General features: G+C 44.5%; 1 non-coding gene across 1 annotated transcript; it reads right to left on the reverse strand.

The window, feature by feature from the left end:
- Positions 1 to 2,554: 2,554 nt before the first annotated feature.
- LOC116086769 lies at positions 2,555 to 2,698 on the reverse strand. The gene has a single exon (XR_004117114.1). It is a non-coding gene; the product is annotated as a U4 spliceosomal RNA (small nuclear RNA).
- Positions 2,699 to 21,739: the final 19,041 nt, after the last annotated feature.

Raw genomic sequence — 21,739 nt, forward strand, 5'->3', positions numbered from 1 at the left:
GCCTCCTTCTCCTGTGTGTGTGCACATGTGCTGTGTGTGCATGCAATCTTGGGTGTGTGTGGTTGCATATGCACACTTGCATGAATGTGGAGATTAGAGGATGACCCTGAGTGTCCTGAAGAGCCTGCCACCTTGATTTTTAAAACAGGGTCTCTCGCTGACCTGGACATTACCAAGTAAGCTGGCCCATGTGGGCAGAGATCCCCGGGGCTCCTCTCACCTCTGCCTTCCCAGCTTTTGCTTTTTACTGTGGGTTCTGGGGCCAAACTCCAGGACCTTGGGCTTGCAAGGCACAAACTTTACCAACTGAGCTGTCTCCCTGTTTCCTCAACACTCCATCTGTTTAGTTATTTATCCATTCATTCATTTATCTATTTATTATGAGTGCATGTTTACGCACACCTACATGCCACGGTGCAGAGAACAGCTTGAGGAGTCCATGGTCTCCCTTTTAAAGCAGCATCTCCCTGCTCTGGGTCCCAGGCCCCAGGCCTTCAAGCTTTTGCCCAGTTCTGTTTCCGCCTCATATCTCAGGGTGGAGCTGGGGTTACAGGTATGCCCAATGCTTCTGAGTTTTTACTTTGGATCCAGGGATCGAACTCAGACTGTGAGGCTTACACAGCTGCCGCAGTTCCTCACCTACCCATTCCCCTCCCCCTATTCAAGGTTAGAGCCAACTCACTTAAACCTGAGCTCCACAAGTAAAGGATCCTGACCTGTTATCTTGAGCTCCAGTTCACCTCTGATTTTCTATTCCTTACCCCCTGCTTTTGCTATTTCTCCTCAACTCCCTCAAAAATAAATGTTTAAACAAAACTTTTCAAAGGAAAAAAAAATGAACCGTTTACATAAAGCAGTACCAGAAAAATAAATAACTGGAGAAAAAATATTTATATTCCCTCCCCTAGAATGTAAAGGGACTCTGCCTCGTGAGGACATACCTGTGTCCCCAGGACTGGGCCCTGAGAGGCTGTGCTTGGAAACCTGAGCGAGTAAATAAACCCTGTGTATCTGCAATGCTCCCCGCGGCTGCTGCTTTGAGATGGTGTGGTTTGTTTACATATTTTCCCCGTACTCTCTTTGTTTGACACTAGGCTTTTGCTAGCTAGCAATCAAACATTGCTCGTGTTGTGTTTAAGGGTTAAAATAATGGGGTCATTATGGGCCTATTCTGGAGAAACAGGCCAGAGAGACCCACAGCGGACTCACCGCAGCTGTCGGGAGCCACCGCCAGCCCCTGGGGAATTTGCTTATTTCTCTATCACACAATCCCACCTTGATACCAGGGACAAAAACACACCCACTGCATTTGGGCCCTGTGCTAAGAATAATTGTCACCAATATTGATTGGCCCTTGGGGACCCGGCTGAATTTAAAAACTGCAGACTGTGAAATCCCAGCTGGGGTAGCCTCCCTGAGATTGGGGCTTATTTGTGACATGTTCCTATGTTTAAACTTATCTGTGAAAACTGTGAAATTAATAAGCTCCCGTTGAGAACAATATGGTTACCCGCCCTGCCGCAGCAAGAAGCTATTTTTGTTCTTATTGTTTCGGGCTGGCTCCAGTCCCCACCATGGAAACTCTGAACGTGAAGCATGAATGTATTTGGTATCTGGCATCTTACGTTCCCATGGTTTTCAGAAATGGTGCAAAAGCGATGGGGGTAAGGGGACGTTGGTCTCTCGCCTCCTTTTGTCAACATTGGTTTTCAAGCTGGTTGGGATCTTAAGCGGTCACGTGGGTAGCCTCAACCTTGGGTGTGGACCGATTTCAGCTGTCAGCTCCGTTCTGCCTTCTGAGAAGGTTTCAGGATTAACAGCATTCGTTTGGACTCAAACCAGAGAGGGAAATGGGCTGCATAGTTACACATGTCAGAGATAAAAATTCCAAACGTATTGCTGAGATCAGTCACAGCTGAAAGAGAGAAGCTAACCCCACTCTGACTTAAGTCTCTAGGAGGGGTGTTTTTAAGTCACATACACAAATGTGCATTTCTGTTGATGAAGCTTCCAGGGAATCCGAGGCTGATTCCCTAGCCTGATTAAAAAAGACAATTTCAATTCTGTTTCTTGTGCACCCCGAAGTTCTTTGTGAGGGGTGTTGGTGACACAGTCGGGTCCTTTCGGAATTCTTGTTTCCTTCCTCTCTTCTCTGGTTCCCCCTTCCTCTTGATAGTTTTAAAAACCAAACCAACTCCCCCCCCATAGTATGGTTTTTTTTTTTTTAAATATATAAGAAGGAAAAAAGCAGTAACATAGACAGTAACCAGCCCCATGTTTTGCAGCCTCTAATTTTTATTTCTTCTGGCTTATCCCCATGCCAAAAATCTGCACAGTTAGGTTTGCTAACAAGAATTGTAACCAGGGTTTTTTTGTTTTATTGTTTTGTTTTGTTTTAATATAGCTGCTAAAAATAAATGGCAGGCTTATATCCCTCACATGTAAATTACACACATATATATTAAACATGTATATTAAACAGTGGAAACTCAATAAACAAATAAAACATAATGTCCCGATTAACATTCACCTTTATATTTTATGCTTAAAAATTCACTTTCCTGCCCAGTTCTTTCAAGTTCTTCTTAACACCTCCTAGGGTGTTAAGCATTTTACTTTATTGGGAACAGTTTTCAATTACCAATGATCATGCCTCAGATAAACCTCATTGGCTACGATATTGCCGCTGCACAATGCTAAGCATTTTACTTTATTATTCTCTGAGGTTTCTAAGGCAGCACATCTGTAACATAAATATGAATCATAACTAATGAACAAGAGCATATGTAGGATTAAGAAATGAAAATACAACATACACTGTAATTTGTTTTATTACCCAAATTTTCAAAACAGTCTTTAAAATTTTGACCGCACTAATTGAGCAAATGTACTTCTATTGGACCAGAACAGAGCAGAAATGCAGCTCAAAATCTGTTTGAGCCACAACTGAATTTACATAGGAACTTTATGTGTCTTCCAAAAGGCTGTCTTGCTTTTTACAGAAAATAAGTCCTAGGAAAAAAGATAAAGAGCGTGGCTAGTTGCCTGGGAATAAAGTTGTCAGTGGCCGGGACGTTTTAGGATCGATATATTTGGGGCTGTTTGTTGAGACTTGAGGCCAGCCTGGTGACTGGTTAACAAGAGTGCCCCTACCTTGAACTTGGCTGAGAAAGTGCATCTTAAGAAAGCCTCACCCCCAAAAAACATTTCACATAAAAGAAAGAATACTAACTCGTGAGATTTGTTAATTGCATTGATTTGGTATGTGCATATGCACATTTCTATACCTAAAGGATATATCATTTTTGCCAGTTATTCTTTGGTAAAAAGGAAAAGGTTTTTTAAAAAAAATGAAAAATCAACAGTTTCAAAACTAAAATGGGGTGTGCTGGTTTGTGTGTGTTGTTGTTGTTTGTTTAGGGGTGTGGTGGGGTTTTTGTTGTTGTTGTTGTTGCAGCATATTGTTTAGTTTTGTGTTTTAGGCAAGATCTCACTCTGTAGATCAGGCTGCCCCGGAGCTCACTGCAGAGCCTACGTCAGCACGGCAGTCATGTGACCCTCCTACATGGCCTCTTGAGTGCTGAGATTGCAGGTGTGAGCCACACCCCAGGCCACAGGAGAACTGTTGCAAGCTGTGAACACAGTGTTGACTTGTGATTTTATTTTTTCTGCAGAAGTTATTTTCTTACCCTAAAAAATGGACCACACTTTTGCAGGAACTACAGCCTTCAGAACAGGCTGGCGACGTCTCTTGCCACCAGTGCCACATAGGGAGGTCCCCAGACATCAAAGAGGACACTGGATCTCTAAAGCCAGCTGAAACAGCCTCTCATTGGGGCATCTTGTTTGTGGTCACCTCTTGCTTTGGTAGCACTGGTGTTTGTAATGTGCCATTGCGGGCTTTTGAGAGCAGAAGGGAAGATGGCCGACTTAACCGACACGGCAACCTTAGTGACATCCAGTGCATTAAAGCCATCATTTCTCTAATCAGAAAAAGACAAAGACTTTGTGTGTTCTAGAGCATTCTGTCAAGCGGAGCTACAACCAGAAAAGACACACTAGACACACGGCTTCCCAGGGTGTGACCCCCTGGATCCTCACAGCGCTTTGCACACCTGGAGGTCGCCTCGGCTGTGTTTGTTAACTAGAACTGGCTTGCTGGGCTTATTCATTTAGGACATTGTTATCAAGCATAGAAAGTGGGTGCACAGGAGCAGAATCTAAGCATATCCCATGGAGAAAGGTACCAAGGCCCCAGGTAGCCACTGGCTGGGAGCCACTACCTCCACTGCCACCAAGAGGGGAAGAAATGGTTTCCCCTCTGAAGCCACTCCCATTGTAGTGGCCTAGGGCAGGAGCCCTGGTCACACGGAGTTCACCAGATAAAATACAGCGCGCCTATCTAAGTTTAATTCCAGATAAACTGTGACTCTCTTGGTATAAATATAGGCTGAATGCTGTACTGGACATACTCACAAAACATATTTCAGAAAGCACCAAGTCTGACAGCTCTCCCTTAGCCCTGAAGGAAAGCAACATGAGACCAACAAAACCACCTCAGTGGGATGAGCACAGGCTGAGGTGATGTGCTATGGCAGCATCTCTAGAAAGGCTCTCAGCACAACACAGGTTCAAGCCCCATCCTTCTGGTGACCTAGGATTCTCTAAGACAGCCTCCACACTCCACTGGCTGCATTCTGACCCCCTCCAGCAAGAGAAAGCGGAGTTGTTCCTAGTTCCTCGGTGCACATCATCTCCCGAAATGAATAAAATCCACGTATTCTGGAAATTCTAGTTTGCTCTCTGTAGATGTGATAAAACACCATGACCAAAAGCAGCTCAGAGAGGAAAGAATGTATTTAGCTTACACGCCATCATGGTCTGTCACTGAGGGAATCGAGGACTAGAACTCGAGGCTGAAACTCGAGCAGGAGCTGAGGCAGAGGCCGTGGAGGGTGCTCACTCGCTGGCTTGCTCCCCGTAGCTTTCTTAGCCTGCTTTCCTATAGAATCCAAAACCACCAGCCATGGGCCACAGCACCCACAGTGAGCTGGGACCTCCCACATTGATCACTAATTAAGAAAATACCCCATAGACTTGTCCACAGGCCGATATGGCGGAGGCATTGTCTGAGGTGCCCTCCTCCCAGGTGACTCCAGCGTGTGTCAGTTACCAAAACCTAACAAGTACATCGGAGAAAGATGAAAGATGGCGAGTTCGGATTCTGCTCATGTCTGTGCAGTTGTACAGTGGGCTTCTCTATTAGAAGAGCAGAGGTTAAAGATGGCTGTCTTAGGTAGGGTCTTAGGGCCATTTCTGTCACCAGAAATGGTGGGCCCTTTCTAAAGCCCAGATGCCACCTTATGTGTGAGTATTTACACAGAATTTTTAACTATTTTGACTTTACCTACATTTTAAGGACAACAGTGTTTCATACCATCTATAATGATTATTTTTCTTAATTTAAATGTGTGAAAATATGTAATTATCCATTAAATCACAGATATATTAAAATTCTACTTCTAATAAATTGTGGCTTGAACCTGGCTTGTAAATGAGAGCAATAGACATTTGAATATAGGCAAGGAGTTCAACATTTTAATTATTTTGAAATACTACCAGTGTAACAAATGATCCACTCTCCAAGTTGTTTGGTTGGTTGGTATATATGTGTGTGTGTGTGTGTGTGTGTGTGTGGTATCTGTGTGTGTGTGTATGTGAGAGAGAGAGAAAGAGAGAGAGAGAGAGAGAGAGAGAGAGAGAGAGAGAGAGAACACTTAGAATCAGAATAAACAGTCACTGTAGAGAAAATTAATGTGTGCAGAAAATTTATGCACCAGGACTCCTGTGTCTAGCTTTGCCTCTGTTGGGAATCAGTCGTGTGACTTTGTGCAACTGTGTTTTGTTTTGAGCTTTGCTTTTTAATCTCTGGGTCTCTGGGTCTCTGGGTCTCTCCTTGATGGCTCCACTACCTGTTGCGGACACTTACACCCTCGCAGCAGGTCTTCTGGCTTCCACCTTTTTTCCTTGAGAAACAGCGCCACTTTCTGGCTATAGTGGTCATAACATCTGCCCCTGGAAAATCTAATATCCTCATAGCTTGGACTTACTTGGTTAGGAAAGGGAGCATATAGTGTCTAATGTGAAAATGACATCGTTTCCTGCTCCTTAACGAGGAAAGAAGGCAGCGAGCCTCTTTGGTCCACGCTGGAGAGGGCTTAGGAAATCTGTTTCACATTTATGACCACACATACTTAGACAATCTGGGAAAGACATGGGGGTTTCTGTTCTTTGTTTCCTCTATTCCATTTTACATAATTCTGGTGCATTAGTGTGAAATGACACACATGCACACACACGCACATGCATGCACACACGCACATATGAAGAAAGCATGGTGTTGGACACAGCATGCTGCTGTAGCAACCCGCCAAGCAAGAAGTGCTCACTGCTCCAACAACAGCAAGCCTGTAATGGGGTAACCAACTATTCCCTGAGTGCATTTAAGACCTGTTCTGTAGAATGGCATTCCATGTCTGCTACTGTAATCCTAGTCAGAGGTCCACGGCTAGAGAGATCAGAGGGTAGGACCTATTACTGTTATTTTACTAAATGTCTGTATTGTCAAATCGCCTTCTGAATATTTATGTTTATATCCATACACACAATAATGCTCTCAACCTTGGTCAGAGAAACCTCTTTTTGCAGCAGTTAATGGAGAGATGCTTAATGGCTCCAAAGGCTGAGAATAATCGACTAATTATTTAGCCTTAAATGAGATCCTAAGATCCACCACTCCCCACACACACCAAGGTTCAGGGAACATCTCAAAAGAGAAGCTAGAAAGACTGCAAGAGCTGCAGTTGAGGGAGGAGAACTGTAAAATGCTGTCATTTAGACCTGTCATTGCTGTCAGACTCATGAACTTATAGCAGCCACAGTTGCCTGTTACTGGACCTGTGTAAGATCAAGCCAACCAAAATTTCAGCACAGGTGGGTGTCATGGACACAGTTTCTATTGCAGGGATGCAACACTGTGACCCAGTGCGCTTGAGGAAGAGAGGTTTATCTGGCTGAGCTATCCTGAACTACAGTTTTTAGAGACGCTAAGGTAAACACTCACACCAGGCAGGAACCCGGAGGTGGGAGCTGCAGAGTCCATGGAGGGGTGCTTACCAGATTGCTCCTCATGGCTTGCTCAGCCTTCTTTCTCATAGAACCCAGGATCACCAGCCTAGGCATATCTCCATCCAAATGGTCTGGGCTCTCCCACATCAATCACTAAGAAGATTCTCCACAGGCTTTGCCTACAGCCTGATCTTAGGGGGATATTTGTTCGATTGCTCCTCTTGGATAGCTTCAGCTTGTCATAAAGCTAGCCAGGACAGCGGGGTAGATGGTCTCCAGGCTCCAGTCCTGGTTCAGGAGCTACTGATAGGTGACAGATGCTGGAGGCGGGAGAAGCCTTGTCTGCCGAGGGTGGGGACACCTGTTGTTTTCCCATGCTCTAGTAGATGGTCCCACGCCCATGAACGTATGTATGTACAGCGTTAATGGGACCTGGTGGCTTAAAAAAAAAAAAAACAACTAAAATTGGGAATGGGACTAGTTGTGGGAATGTGAAAAGAGTTAGAAACACAAGAAATGGGAGTAGATATGATATTTCATGATATATCTGTATATAGTGTTTATGTTTAAATAAAGTGTACATATATACTATATTAAACATACACTTTATGTAAACATATAGTGTGTGTGTGTGTGTGTGTGTGTGTGTGTGTGTGTGTGTGTGTTGGCTAATTTTATGTCAACTTGAGAGTAATTTTGTAGGAGGAAACCTCAACTGAGAAAATGTCCCCACCAGACTGGCCTGGAGGCAAGCCTGTAGTGTGTCTTCTTGGTTGGTAATAGATGTGAGAGATTCAGGGGCAGTGCCGCCCCAGACTGGTCGTCCTAGGACATATAAGAAAGCAGGCTGAAACATAGACAATTAATTTGGGAGGTGGCTTGTAAGAGAACAACAAAGAGTGAGACCGAATGCTTTGCTTGATGTTTGTAACTGTTGTATCAAGTTTGAAGAAAAGGACTTTATAAGTTACTCTTTCTCTGAGATGAATGCTTTTCAAATCACCACAGCCACCGGGTGGTGGTGGTGCACACCTTTAATCCCAGCACTTGGGAGGCAGAGGCAGGCTGATTTATGAGTTCGAGGCCAGCCTGGTCTACATAGTGAGTTCCAGAACAGCCAAGGCTACACAGAGAAACCCTGTATTGAAAAAACAAAACAAACAAACAAAATCACCACAGCCAATGAACCAGATTCTTACCCTCACCTAATGTCTGTGCCACCCTCCAAGCAGAACCACTGTTCATTGAAACAATTGGTAAATGACTTCATGGATAGACTATCTTAATACACACAACATTTCTTAAATGACTATAACCTGTTCTCTGTGGACTGAGAATGATGACAATCACTCCAGTCAAATAGCTTTGACCATAGCAGGAAATCTGTATCCAAAAATCATGCCTACAATTAATTCCTTGGTGCAGCAGAACTGTCAACTCTCAGCTTAGCTACGATGGAGGTAAAATCTTTTCGTGATGTGAGGGTCGTTGAAATACAGTCTTATTACAATGAACTCCAATGTCTAAAAATTGTTCTTATTTTGGGCTTGTACCACAGTAAGAGCTAAGATTTTAAGTTCTACTACTAAAACAAAAACAAAAAACCAAAAAGACTTTATCTATTTATCTATTTATGGTCACTTAAAAAATACTAGTAGTGATGTATTATTTTAAAATTATAGTTAATATGTTTGGAGTTATTTCAAATGTATAAGACAAATGTATGTATTTTCAGTATTGCTGTAGACAAGCATTTACATAAGACTGTTCAATTGATTATTGTTTTATATCAAACAATTTTTATAATACTTTTATTGTTACAATATTTTATAAATTTTAAAGAATATTATAAGATAAAAACAGGAAAGGTACTGCAGGAATTGAAGGGGGTCTCTGAGAGGAGTTGGGGTACAAAAGGGAAACAAGAATATGATGTAATTCTATTTACTTAAAATATGTTTTTAAATGTTAACAAATTCAGATAAATTGAAATCATGTATCTTTTCTCATCATAATTCAATAAAACTTAACTCAACAAAAATATTATGTTGGTTAGAAAAAAAAAAAAGAAAGCAGACTGAACAAGTTATGAGGAGCAAGCCAGTGAGCAGCACCTACATGGCCTCTGCACTAGCTCTGCCTTGTCTGGGATCCTGTCCTGATGTCCTTAGGGATGCAACGTAGACCTGAAAGCTAAAATAAACCCTGACTCCTCGGGCTGCTGTTCTTCATGGCTTTATTACACAATAGAAGCCCTGAAACATGGATGTGTGTGTGTGTGTGTGTGTGTGTGTGTGTATTCATTCTACATACATAAAACAGGGACTTCATAAATTTAGAGTGTAGACACATCAGAGATGTTAACTAAGATATTGTGGGACAAAGCCCTCTCAAAGAGACTACTCACAATAGGAAAGTGCTGGAGATATTTGTAGAGACAGGAAAAGACCAGATTGAACAAGACACCAGGGTGACTTGACTCTTTGAGGAAGGACAAGTTAAGATATTACATGTGAACCACAAGGCAGATGCCAGAGGACAAAAATAATGACATATTGCATAAGGCCGCAGATGTAGCTCTATAGATTAAGTGTTTGCCTGGCGAGTATGAACCTTGTATTCAGTCCCCAGCTCCACACAAACCAGAAGTGGTGGGCGGCACAGACCAGGAGTGCTGGGTGGCACACTGCTGCAATCCCAACTCGGTAGGCAGAGGCATGAGGATCCAATGTTCAAAGCCATTTTAGCTACACAGAGACTTGCAGGCCATCCCAGGCTACATTAGATCCTGTCTCCATATCATGATGCTGGTGACAATTATGACAATGACAGTGACAATATATCACATGGAGTGATAAATGTCTTGATTACAAGCACTTTTATACTCATAGGGAAACATTGCTCAAGGCTGGATGATGGCTAAATGGCAGCTAATCCAGATCTTGGGAAGAAACTCTTGGCCATGGCTAGCCTGTTCTGCACATAATCAGAACTGGTGTGTCATCTCTGGTATCTCAGAATCGGAGAAGGGATGAGAAGAAGGAAGGCAAGAGAGACACCCTGGTCACACCGCAGCAACCACCATGGGTGAAGCAGAGCAGAAAGCAGAACCATCTACAGGGCACACAGAGCAGCCAGCCCTACGGAGGCAGTTAAGCTAGCCCTGACTGCCACTCAGGGTCCCTTCTCAAGCCAAGGATTGGTAGTATTCAATTTGCACAGCCTGTTGTGAAGCCACCCATGTGTCTTCTCTACACCACTGGGCATTTCTCCTCCTTCTTTCCTTCTTCCTCTCTTCTCTACCTTCAACTAGCCATGCTTCCGTCTTATAGTGTCTAACCTGTAGGAGGCAAAGACAACAGAGCATCAGTGTAGTTATTACTGTATATGAAATAAGAGTTAGAAGCTGCAGCTGCACACTGAGAGGTTTTGGTGTCAGGAGCAAAATCCACTATGCATCGCTCTCTGAAGCTGCTTGCTCCTGTTCTTGGTGGGAGTGTCCTCATGAGGGGCTCCCACATCTGCGACCACAGATTCCCCCAACTACACATTCCCTTGAAAGCAGGTGAGTCGTTTAACTGGATCCAAAGGGTTTTAAACATCCTGTATCCTTTCAGTCTGTTGAGACCTTGCATAGCCAGGGTCATCACTCTGGGTCTGTGAGCTCCAGCCCACTGTCACATCCCTGCATGTGACATGATGACCTTCTCAAATTCGTGTTCAGGATGACAGCTGTAGAGTTAATGAGATGTTCTGATCAACAGCCGGGGAGGAAGCTGGACAGACAGACTACTAGACAGACAGTCCTGGAGGCTGAGGCTGGACAGACTAACTCCTCATTGCTTCAGTCAAATTTTTCTTGTGTATCCAGAAAAGGGCATTCTTTGCTCTCTTTACAAATATGTGCCACACCTAACACAGACTGAGAGACAGAAAGAGGCCTTTTGTAAAGGTTGTTGGGACAGCTGGATGACTTGAACACCTAGAATCCAGCTGTGAGTGGTTCCCTTTTATCACTAGTTACTAAAAAAGATAAATAAAAAAATGAAAACCAGAAGGTGTAAGGGAATCAAGGAGCACTCTCCAAGAGATGATGTTTTCAGTTTTCACCATAAGGCTTCGGAAAATAAATGGCTTGGTTGCCCACTGTTTGCACAAACAGCACGAGGTTGAAGTCAGAGGAAAGTTTAACCTTCTATGTGAAATGCGCTAGAGTTTGGCTCCCAGTTTTGCCTGTGGCATTGATGATGGGCCCTGACCTTCAGGGGCCCAGGGAGGGATACATGTTGGTGGTGATAAGCCACAGCCAGACAGCATTTTCTGCTTGGAAAACTCAGCGCTTACAGACTATCCCTTGGAGCAACAAACAAAGTTAAAGTCTGTAGTTTTACAAGAAGGTATTGGAAGAGAGAGAGGAGAGAGAGAGAGAGAGAGAGAGAGAGAGAGAGAGAGAGAGAGAGAGAGAGAGAGAGAGTGAGTGTTTGTGGGAGGCTATGGGTACATGAATGTGAAGGTCAGAGGTCAATGTCATGTGACTTCCCTCAATGTCAGGTGACTTCCCTCAACCACTCCTTCTTCCTGAAAGGGTCTCAGGGTGAATCTAGAACACAGGCATTTGGTTTGACTGCTCACCCCATGAGCTCCAGGGATCTGCCTGTGCTGCATCCCAGCACTGGGGCACAGATGTGTGCTGCCAGACAAGCTTTCCCAGAGAAAACTGAACTCCTCGTACTCCTACAGAGAGCGCTTCACACTGCCCATCTCCCCAGCCCAGACATAACTTCTTTTCAAATATGTTCTGTCTGTGCCTTGTTAAATTTGTCAACTGAGAGCCCAGAGGAAGAGGAGCAATCGTATCTTAACACCTGATTGAAGAAGAATAAATTGCTGGGCCTGGTGGTGCATGCCTTCAGGAGGGTGTGAGTTTGAGGCCAGCCTGGTCTACATAGTAAGCTCCAGGCCACAAAGACCAGCCTGTCTCTAAAAAAGAAGATAGAAAAACATAGAAGCAATTCCATAAAACTTTTATATTATTTATGCATGTACCATAAAGAGTTCCATAAAGAACATCTAAATAAAGCCCCCCTCACCCCTCCCTTCTCCACAGTTCTTACATGAATTTCATTAGTTTTGAGTCAGTACCATATATGGCCAGCAGAGGGCACTGTTCCCCCAATAGAAAAGGCTATGGACCCCAGAAGATGACCACAGGATGACTTTCCTGGGCTTAACAAAGAGCCCCAGGCTGGATGGCTCTCACAACAAAAATACCTTTGTTCACAATCTGGGGCTGAAACTCCAGAGTTAATGAATGCGTAGGGCTGGTTTCTTGACCTAAGGCCTCTCATTGACTAGTGGTTGGAGTCTTCTCGCAACTTCACACAATCCTTCTGTGTCCTGACCCAGAACGATGGTTCAGTAGTTCAATTCCCTGCACATACACAGGGATTAAACACTCTGTAGCTCTGGTTCTAGGGGACCCAACACCCTCTTTCAGCCTCCATGGGCACCAAGCATGGTCATGGTATATATATACAAGCAAAATACACATGCACACACCATCAAAATAAACAATTTTATTTAAAAGTCAGATTAATTAGAGCCCAAACAAATAACCTCATTTAATCTCTTTCAAGATTATATATTATATAATAAGTCATATTCTGAGAATACGGTAGGTTGCAACATCAGCAGATGAATGGGGATCAGGGCATGGCCCAACACATAGAAGCTTCTCTGTTCTGTGTTTCTAACCTTTTAAAAGACATGGACAGGCAGCCCTAAGTCGCAATGGTTCAATTCAAGGCCGTCTGGCATCACAAGAAACCAAACCTGAGAGACTGGACTAGAGATCTTGTTTTAGACTTTCCCTAGGCTATCAATGTATAGTCTAGGTCTCCCTCCATGCTCCTGGACGTATCGGTGACCACAGTTCCCAGTGAGCCACTGACTGCAGACTAGGGTGTTCTATAGGTTAGCCACAGCCAACACATTTCCTTTCTGCTTCCTGTATTTTCAACATATGATGAACTTAGCAAAAGACATCTGCATGTCAAAGCATTTTTGTATTTTGGTTCCTTTTTGTATGGTGTGTGTGTGTGTGTGTGTGTGTGTGTGTGTGTGTAGCAGCCAGAGGTCAACTTTGCTTGTTGGCGGCTTTGGCCATTGATTTCTTGGTTTGTTGATAGACGCTCTCACTGGCCTGAGGTTCTCTAACTAGCGAAGACTGGTTGGGCAATAAGCCTAAGAGATCTAAGAGGTCTGCTCATCAGCACCTTCACCAAGACAGACTCACCTCTGCAAAGCCAGCACTTTGTAGGCTAAGGTATCACCCAGACACATTTTTTCCTAGAAATTTAGTGCCTACATGGTTTTGTGTCTTGCAATGATTGAATGGTGTACTGGCTTTTTCCTACCTGTATACCGACTTCTATTCCATGTGTTCAGAGGGATAGGAAGTGAGATTTGGGCTCCCCTTGTGAAACCTTGTGAGTGATCTAATTAAAGTTACAGACGGAAGGCAGTAAGGCAGGACAGAAACAGCTGGCTGCAACCCTCTGCAGAGGCCCAAGGGTTCCTGAGACACCAAATGGAGGTGTTGTACGTGTTAAAGCCAAAACAGTAAGTGTTGTAACAGGCTTCAGTAGCAGCGTTACAGAATCTCTTCCCAGTGTTGTCACACACACACACACACACACACACACACACACCACACACACACACATACACACACCACACACACACACACCACACACACACACATACACATACACACACACACCACACACACATACACACACACACCACACACACACACACATACTCACACAAACATTCACATACACACACCATCTACACTCACACATACTAACACACCACACACACACACACACACACACACACACCACACACCACACACACATACCACACACACCACACACACTCATACTCACACACATACACTTATACACACCACACACACTCACACTAACGCACATACCACACATACACTCATACACTACACCCGTACACTGACACACACTCTCTCTCACACACACACACCACCACCACAACAAACCTAGACATATAACACACACAGCTGTCAGCAGCCTCAGGAGATAGAGCTGTTGACCAATGTCTAAGGTATATCCCTCTTAGAGAATGGAGCTATGGCTGGTATTTTATGCCACAAAAAAATAATAATAATTTGAGTATACATCAGTTGAAACAAAGTCAGGCTATTAAGCAAAGAAGGCTAGATAGATAACATATGATTTAGATTTAAGCACAGAGGGGGTGTCTAAGCATCTTAAAGATATTTTGTGGCTTTTGAAACTATACTGCCCCAAAAGATATGAACAACCAGGTTCAAAAGTTAAGCAAAATTTTAAAATTAAATAATAAATATAAGCTGCCTTACTTATTCTTTTACTTAATTTCATTTTGTAAATGAAATTGCCAGGTAATTTACAAAGCCATTGCTCAAGGATAGGGCTGAGAGGGAAGACTGACAAGGTCAAAGATCGCAGCTCCACAGCCACTCAACTTTAGCCCAGCTTGCTTCCATTGCTGTTTGCATTTTCCTGGTTAAAGTCCCTGGAAAGGCTGCGTTGCTGTTTTTCTGCATGCAATAGTCACACTTTCCTGGCTGTTGGCTGCACTGATGCCCTTCAGACTCAGGCAGCACGAAATGCAAGCCAGATTCAAAGGGGAGGGGAAGGGAAAGGGCTGCTTTTCCTCCCTCGGTCCCCTCAGTTTCCCTTCCTACCCCTCCTCCCCCACACACACTCTCTACAAATACTCCATAGACACATTCATTCTCCCCATGACAAACATATATACTATACACCACAAAACAGATACACACTCAGATCTTACATACCACATAGACCATACACATCACACAGATGTAAAGCAAGCCCATGCACAGCAAGCCCATAAGAACCTCACATGATTTTGTTCTCCCTACCCCTATATCTGAGGTTCACTAAATTGATTTCATGATCTGGAGCAAAAGTTTGGAAAACAGACTTCGAGAGAGACAAAGGAAGCCCACGTCTCTGTGAAGGAGACCTTTGGTCTGTGCTCTGCCCTTGACTGATAAGCAGAGCGAATGCTCCTGAGTGGAGCCCTGGCCTGAGACTCAGCTATGGCAGGCGGCTTCCTCACACTGGCAGCTGCCAAGAATGAGAAAGGCTGAGTCGGGCAGCCTGCCAGTGAGCCCACAGGAGAACTCTTGAAAGTATGCACAGCTTTCTATCTGGGAATACCCCTAACCATTTCTGTCATCTCTTCATTTCGCAATACCTTGTGTGTTACAAAACTTATTGTGTTTTCCAGATCATCTTCCGGACTTCAGCTGAGTCATGAACCCTATTTAGTCAGATCTCTGCATTCACAGACTTCAAATCCCTCGAGTTAACCAATCCTTGACAGGAGATAATCAAGAGAAACATTGGGTGTGTTCTAAACATGAACAGATGCTCCTTGCAAGTACTGACATAGCATCTACACGATATTGGGCATTGGAAGTAATCTAGATGTGGCTTAAATATGCAGAAGAGGGGTGTGTATTCTGTATGAATAGTCTGTCATTTTGTATCAAGAACTTAGGCATTTCTGGATCTGGGTCAGTTCACCACAGATCCTGGGGGGTTATTGTAGTGAATTTCAGACAGCTTTAGAAGAAGGAGAAACAAAATGAGACTGGATCTGGAGGACAGGGACAGACTGTATATGTGGGCACGCAGGAAGGGCACATGCTGATATGACAGACGTAGGGATGGATTGGATTGTAGCTTTTCTTCAGCCATGAAGCCAGCTATTAAATAGGTGAAGCTGGAAATACAGGGCAGGTCATGTTCATGCTTCAGACACTAAATGGAGCCATCCCAGAAATTACCAATTGAGAGAGAAAACGGAAACTCAGCAGCCCACAGTCAGCGGCAGACCCTGCTGGGCCAAGGAATGTAGTCACCATTTTTTTCTGGGCTTGTATCCAACCAAGCAACTCTTCTTACTGTTTCCAACAGTTCATTTCTTTCCACAGAGCTGAGGCTTCAGTTGTGACTGATTTTCTCTTACAGATTTAGTTCATGCCCCCATGAGAATAGGAAGTCAGGAGTTCACAGATCAGAGCTCCAGAGAAGACATTAGCTGCAGCTGGAGTCTGAAGGCAGCTGGAGGCAGAATTCCCATATCTGTAACAGAACACTATCTGCTTTCCTCAAAGATTGCTGTCCTGTATGTTAATCTTAGCTTAACATGACCATCACAGCAACACATAGACTGATGTTTGTCCAAGCATGTCCTAGCCAAGCTGACAGGTGACATTAACCATCACACATACCTATCTTAGTTTCGTTCCTATGGCTATGAGAGTATTCACACAAAAAGCAACTTAGGGAGGAGAGGGTTTATTTGACTCACAAATCCAGGCTGCAGTCCATTGTTTTAGTCAAGGTAGGTACAGAAGCAGCTAGTCATGTCACACCCAAGTCAAGAGCAGAGAGAAAAGAAACTCTGTGTGTATGTATGTATGTATGTATGTATGTATGTGTCTGTCTGTCTGTCTGTCTATCCATCCATCTATCTTGCCTGCTAGCTTTCTTTACTCTTACACAGTTTGGGGCCCAGACTAGGGAATAGAGCTACTCACTATGGGCTGGATTCTCCTACATCAATTAACAACCTAGACAACTCCCCACCAAGACAATGCCTACAGACCAACCTGAACTAGAAAATTCTTCATTAACATCCTCTTCTCAGGTGATTCAACTAGCAGGCATACCACCCTAGGAAAAAATATCACAGTCTAACTTAAATCTTATTTGTTATTAACAGATACGTAACCCAGGATGCTGGGGATTAAGTTTGTTTCCTTATAGAGCACTCTCTGGATGGCCAATCTAGCACCAAATTCTAGTCATTACCTTCCTACCCATTTCTAACCCATCTGCACTCCTCTGGCCCTGGTCCAGAGATGGGCAGGGGTTCTGCCTGGGAGCAGTCACTCCCAGAAGACATTGTAGAGAGCTGGGGAGCAGAGAGGCGGGACATTGGTCACATGATGATGGGCTGAGTGCTACCAGTATTTGGTGAGTGGAGGCCAAGGATGCTGGACCACTCCATAATCTAACTACTGTCTTCTACGGTGTGTCCATGGATAGCTCTTTGAAAGTGGAATCCATGTTTGGACTTAAGCTTAGAACCTGTTTCTGTTTGACATATAACTATGTAATTTTTGGTACTCGACTACATGGTTATATACCAATGTATATTTGTATCCAGATTCATGTCTCTTTCTCAACACTGAATGTAATTTTCCCTAAGACAATCTGAGTTCTGAAGTTCACATCCCAGCACTGGGCTTCTTTCCATTCCTAATTCCAACACTATCTGATAGGAGATTCCCTACCCCACCTCTAATCATCTATCTCATTGGTTTGGCCACAACTCACCACCCACCCCAGCCCCAAGTTGTTGCCACAGCAGATCCATCCCCAGCCATTCATCTCAAACCCCTCTCCACAAAACCAGACTGCTTATTGACTCCCGTCCTCAGTGCGAAGTCCTTCTTACTCTCTAATCAATCAATTAATTAAGACTTTGAGCCCAAAACTACTGTTTTCAGACAAAGGCAATCCTCACTTTTCCTGACCATGCTGCTCAGGAGTTGGAGAGGATCTGGACAGTGACAAAGTTGTCCTGGAGATTGTCATGCATGCTGGCTGCCTACACAGAGTATTGGGACCCCAAGTCTAGGCTCTTCCTTTGCTAGCAATACAGCTCCCGTGAGTCCCCAGAGCTAATGCTATATAGCCTTGCTGGTTTGTAGGGTGTCTCAGTTAGGGTTTTACTGCTGTGAACAGACAACCATGGCCAAGGCAAGGCTTACAAAGGACTTTTAATTGGGGCTGGCTTCCAGGTTCAGAGGTTCAGTCCAGTACCATCAAGGCCAGAGCATGGTAGCATCCAGGCAGGTGTGGGGCTGGAGGAGCTGAGAGTTCCACCTCTTGCTCTGAAGGCAGACAAGAGAAGACTGGCTCCCATGTGGTTAGGAGAAGGTTCTTATTGCCCACCCCAACAAGGTCATACCTATTCCAACAAGGCCAGACCTCCAAATAGATCCACTCCCTGGGCCAAGTATATTCAAACCACCACATAGAGATTCCCCAAAGCCTGCCTCTACAGGTTCTGAATCCACAGACTCAACCAACCTTCTATTTAAATATTCAGGGAGAAGACTAGGGAGATGGTACTGTATATGAAGTATTTGCCATACAAGCACCAGGACCAGTGCCATGGACTGGGCTGCTTCGGGGACACCTTGTTCCATGGGGTGATAAAAGTTCTGGCCTGTTGGGCAAAGAATTCGGCGAGTGACAGACATGACACAAGGGAGTGTGGTCACTGAATGCAATTTGTACCAAGTGAAAATCAGGCTTATATAGTATACAGGAAACAGGGCAAACTACAGAAGTCACGTAGGCAGGAGATGGCTACATCAAGGTCAGTGAGAACAAGCAGCCAGGTGCAAGGTGGAGGAGCAGTGGTATCCTTCTTCTTGGGCTATTTTGGCAGCCCCAAGTAAAATTCTCAGGGTCTGTCTGAGGCAAGTAGCTGAAGGTCGTATTCTAGCATTCCTTGGCTGTAACATAGATAATTAGTGGAGGAAGCCCTACAACTTCTAACTTCTCACTGGTAGTAAAACAATTCTGTCTTGTGCGAGATTGCTTTGATAATAAGTGCCTAACTACTAGGTCTAACTCTTGAGATACCCTGTCTGGTAAGACAGCTTCTTAGTAAAAATTCCAAGCTAATTACAGTTAGGAAATCAGTTAGAATTATTGAAACACTGTGGAGGCCAGGAAATAATGTTTAATCTCAGTTTTAGCTAATAACGAAATATTTCTTAGGGCGCCTTTATACCTGAATAAAGCAAGCATGCAGATCTCTCCATAGATTTTAGCAGAGACCAATCTGGAGCACATCTGAGTTAGGAGATGTCAGCGACTGGGCTACCTCAGGAGACTGACTCCTTTTGAAGTGTACGCTTCAGGTCTGTGATCAGGTTTTTAGGCCTGTCCAGACACTACTGAAGTAGACGAGTTCTGTGTGACAGACAAGAATTCACCCTCCCTGGGTCCCGAGGGATGGGTCTTTGAGGGTTACAGCCCAGTTATAGTTCCAATCTAGTTCTCTGCTTCTTTTCACTATACACTCAGGCTGACAGCAAGACTGCCATGTCTTCCTCAGTATGAGGAGCTGAAAGCGCCCTGAGCATCATAATATCTCTCTTTAGAATTTAGAATACTATTCTAAGGCTCTGTAAGTCAAGTAGCATTCTCTGTGGCTCTGGGTCTTCACCTGTCATAGGTGTGTCTTGAAAGCTCACCTGATTTAGATCCTAGGACCCATGTAAAAATATGGATGCAGTGACACATCCTTGTAATCCCAACACTAGGGAGACAGAGACAGGAGGATCCCTGAGGCTGGCTGGGCCAGTCCTTTTAGCCTAGTTGGTGACTTCTAGGCCAATAAGAGAGACCCTGTCACAAAGGATGGATACAAAGAATGGCAGATGATACCCAAGGTTGTCCTCTGGCCTCTACTTACACATTCACATACATGTATACATGTGTGAATTCATACACACATGAATGGACATAGATAAATAGTTAATTATAAGAGAATTTAGAGTAGTATGTAGAAAAGTGGGGGGTGTAGCAGACAAGAGAAAAAGAGGACAGAGCCTCTCCTAGGGGAAACTGAGTCACAGCCCTCTTGCAAAAGCATTGTTTAGATATAGTCTCTAATCATGAGGGCAACACTATAGGCTCCTAAGTTGACCTGCTCTGCTCCAGGAGTGCTGGCCCCATAAAAATACAGCTGGCAGGTGAGGATACAGAGTCCCAGAGAATGGTACTGACTCTGAAAAACATCGAAAAAAGGAAATGAGTCATTTGAAGACTCTGTGGTAGGGAAAGGTCATGTGCATTGCAGCCAAGTTACTTGGGTTGAGGTCAGGGCACTGGTGGCAGCTGCCTCCAGTCAGCCAAGGTAGAGAGCCTTGCTCACCACAACCTCAACCCTGTGAGCAGATCTCTTGCAGCCTCTGCTCCACTTCCGGCATCTGCTGGGTTGAAGCTGCAGGTAGTCAAGTAGGGCTTGGGATTCTCAGCCTAGAGACTGAGGAACTGGAACTGGCTCTCACCCACCTCAGATGTGCACGTTTGAGCGAAGTTCCTGGCCCATCAGGGTCTCAAGCGTCTGGAATGTGGGCCAGGGCCTGCCAAGAGGTGGGTTCACAGCTAGACTCAGGACCAGACCCAGTTCTCCAGACATGTTATCTGTGGCTCTCTCCGCCTCCCTGGAAGAATAGGAAGTCGCTGGGTGTGAGGTTTTATGGACAGGAAGACCAGACCCACACTGTTGCAGCTCAGAGAATTTTACTAACTTCCCTTCCGTGAAGCCTCTGACACACAATGCATTCCATATCTAGAATGTTCTTTCTCCAAAAATCTTTTTCAGGGCTCTTGCCACAGGCCTCCTTCTCTGCAAGAAGCCACTGCCACACACTTCCTGTGAAAAGCAGAAGCTGTCACTGGGGACTCTCAGGCCTTCTTCCTCCAAATACACATACCGTTCACCTTCATTTCCTCCCTTACAAAGGATGCCAACCTGGTCCCTGTTTCTTCAGAGAGTCAGCTCTTCTCTGCATTCCTGGACTCTCCTCTGCCTGTCCCAATCACTTTAGTTTACCTGTCTCTCTGGGGTCATTCTTGATAGACTGTGACCATTCCCAACAACATGTCATCTTCAAAATTCCACTTTAGACAATGACACATCTTCTAGAGTTGCTGTTGTGTGATAAAGTTTTCCTGGGGAGATGCAACACATACATCTACGCAACCCAGATAGGGGGCCCATGCAGATGAAAAGATAAATACCACCAAAGTCCACCTTGGTGAACTGATGAGTTTTGCTGGGGCTACTTACAGGAACATGGGCAAGGGGTTACTTATAGGAGCAGGAGTGACTCAAACACAGCACCAAAGCCCACCCCAGCATGAATGAAGACAGCTCACAAATGCTGGGAACCTGGAGCACACTGCACAGCCTGCAGGCAGGTTGGAGGGTATCCATTCCAGGTGGTTCAACTGAGCCGTTTCCAAGCAGCTTGACTGGTTTCTGCTTCTTCCAGGCTGGTCTTGGAGTTTGCAGTTTGGCTTTCCTGAGAGCAATTCTCAACCCTTCTCTGCATTCCTAGACTCCCCTCTACAGTTGACTACAGAGGGACCTAGTGAATCTTGTCAGCTTCAGGGACTTCCTGAAACTATGTTGACTTGTTTGCTTTCTGTCTTAAGGGGTTTCCTGAAGGATACAATGTTTCAATCTAGAAGGAAACTGTCACACAACAGTGGCTAAAACCCAACACTGCTAACAAGTGCTGCCAAGGATGGAGGACAACAGGGACTTTCATTCTTTGCCGGTGGGAATACAAGGTGACACAGCCACTTTAGGAGATAACTTGGTAATTTCTTCTACAACTGTCTATATCATACCATGTGATCTTTCAAGTCTGCTCCCAAGTATTCAGCCAAGTGAG

This window comes from Mastomys coucha, unplaced genomic scaffold, assembly GCF_008632895.1.
Source record: "Mastomys coucha isolate ucsf_1 unplaced genomic scaffold, UCSF_Mcou_1 pScaffold12, whole genome shotgun sequence".
In the NCBI taxonomy this organism is placed as follows: Eukaryota; Metazoa; Chordata; class Mammalia; order Rodentia; family Muridae; genus Mastomys; species Mastomys coucha.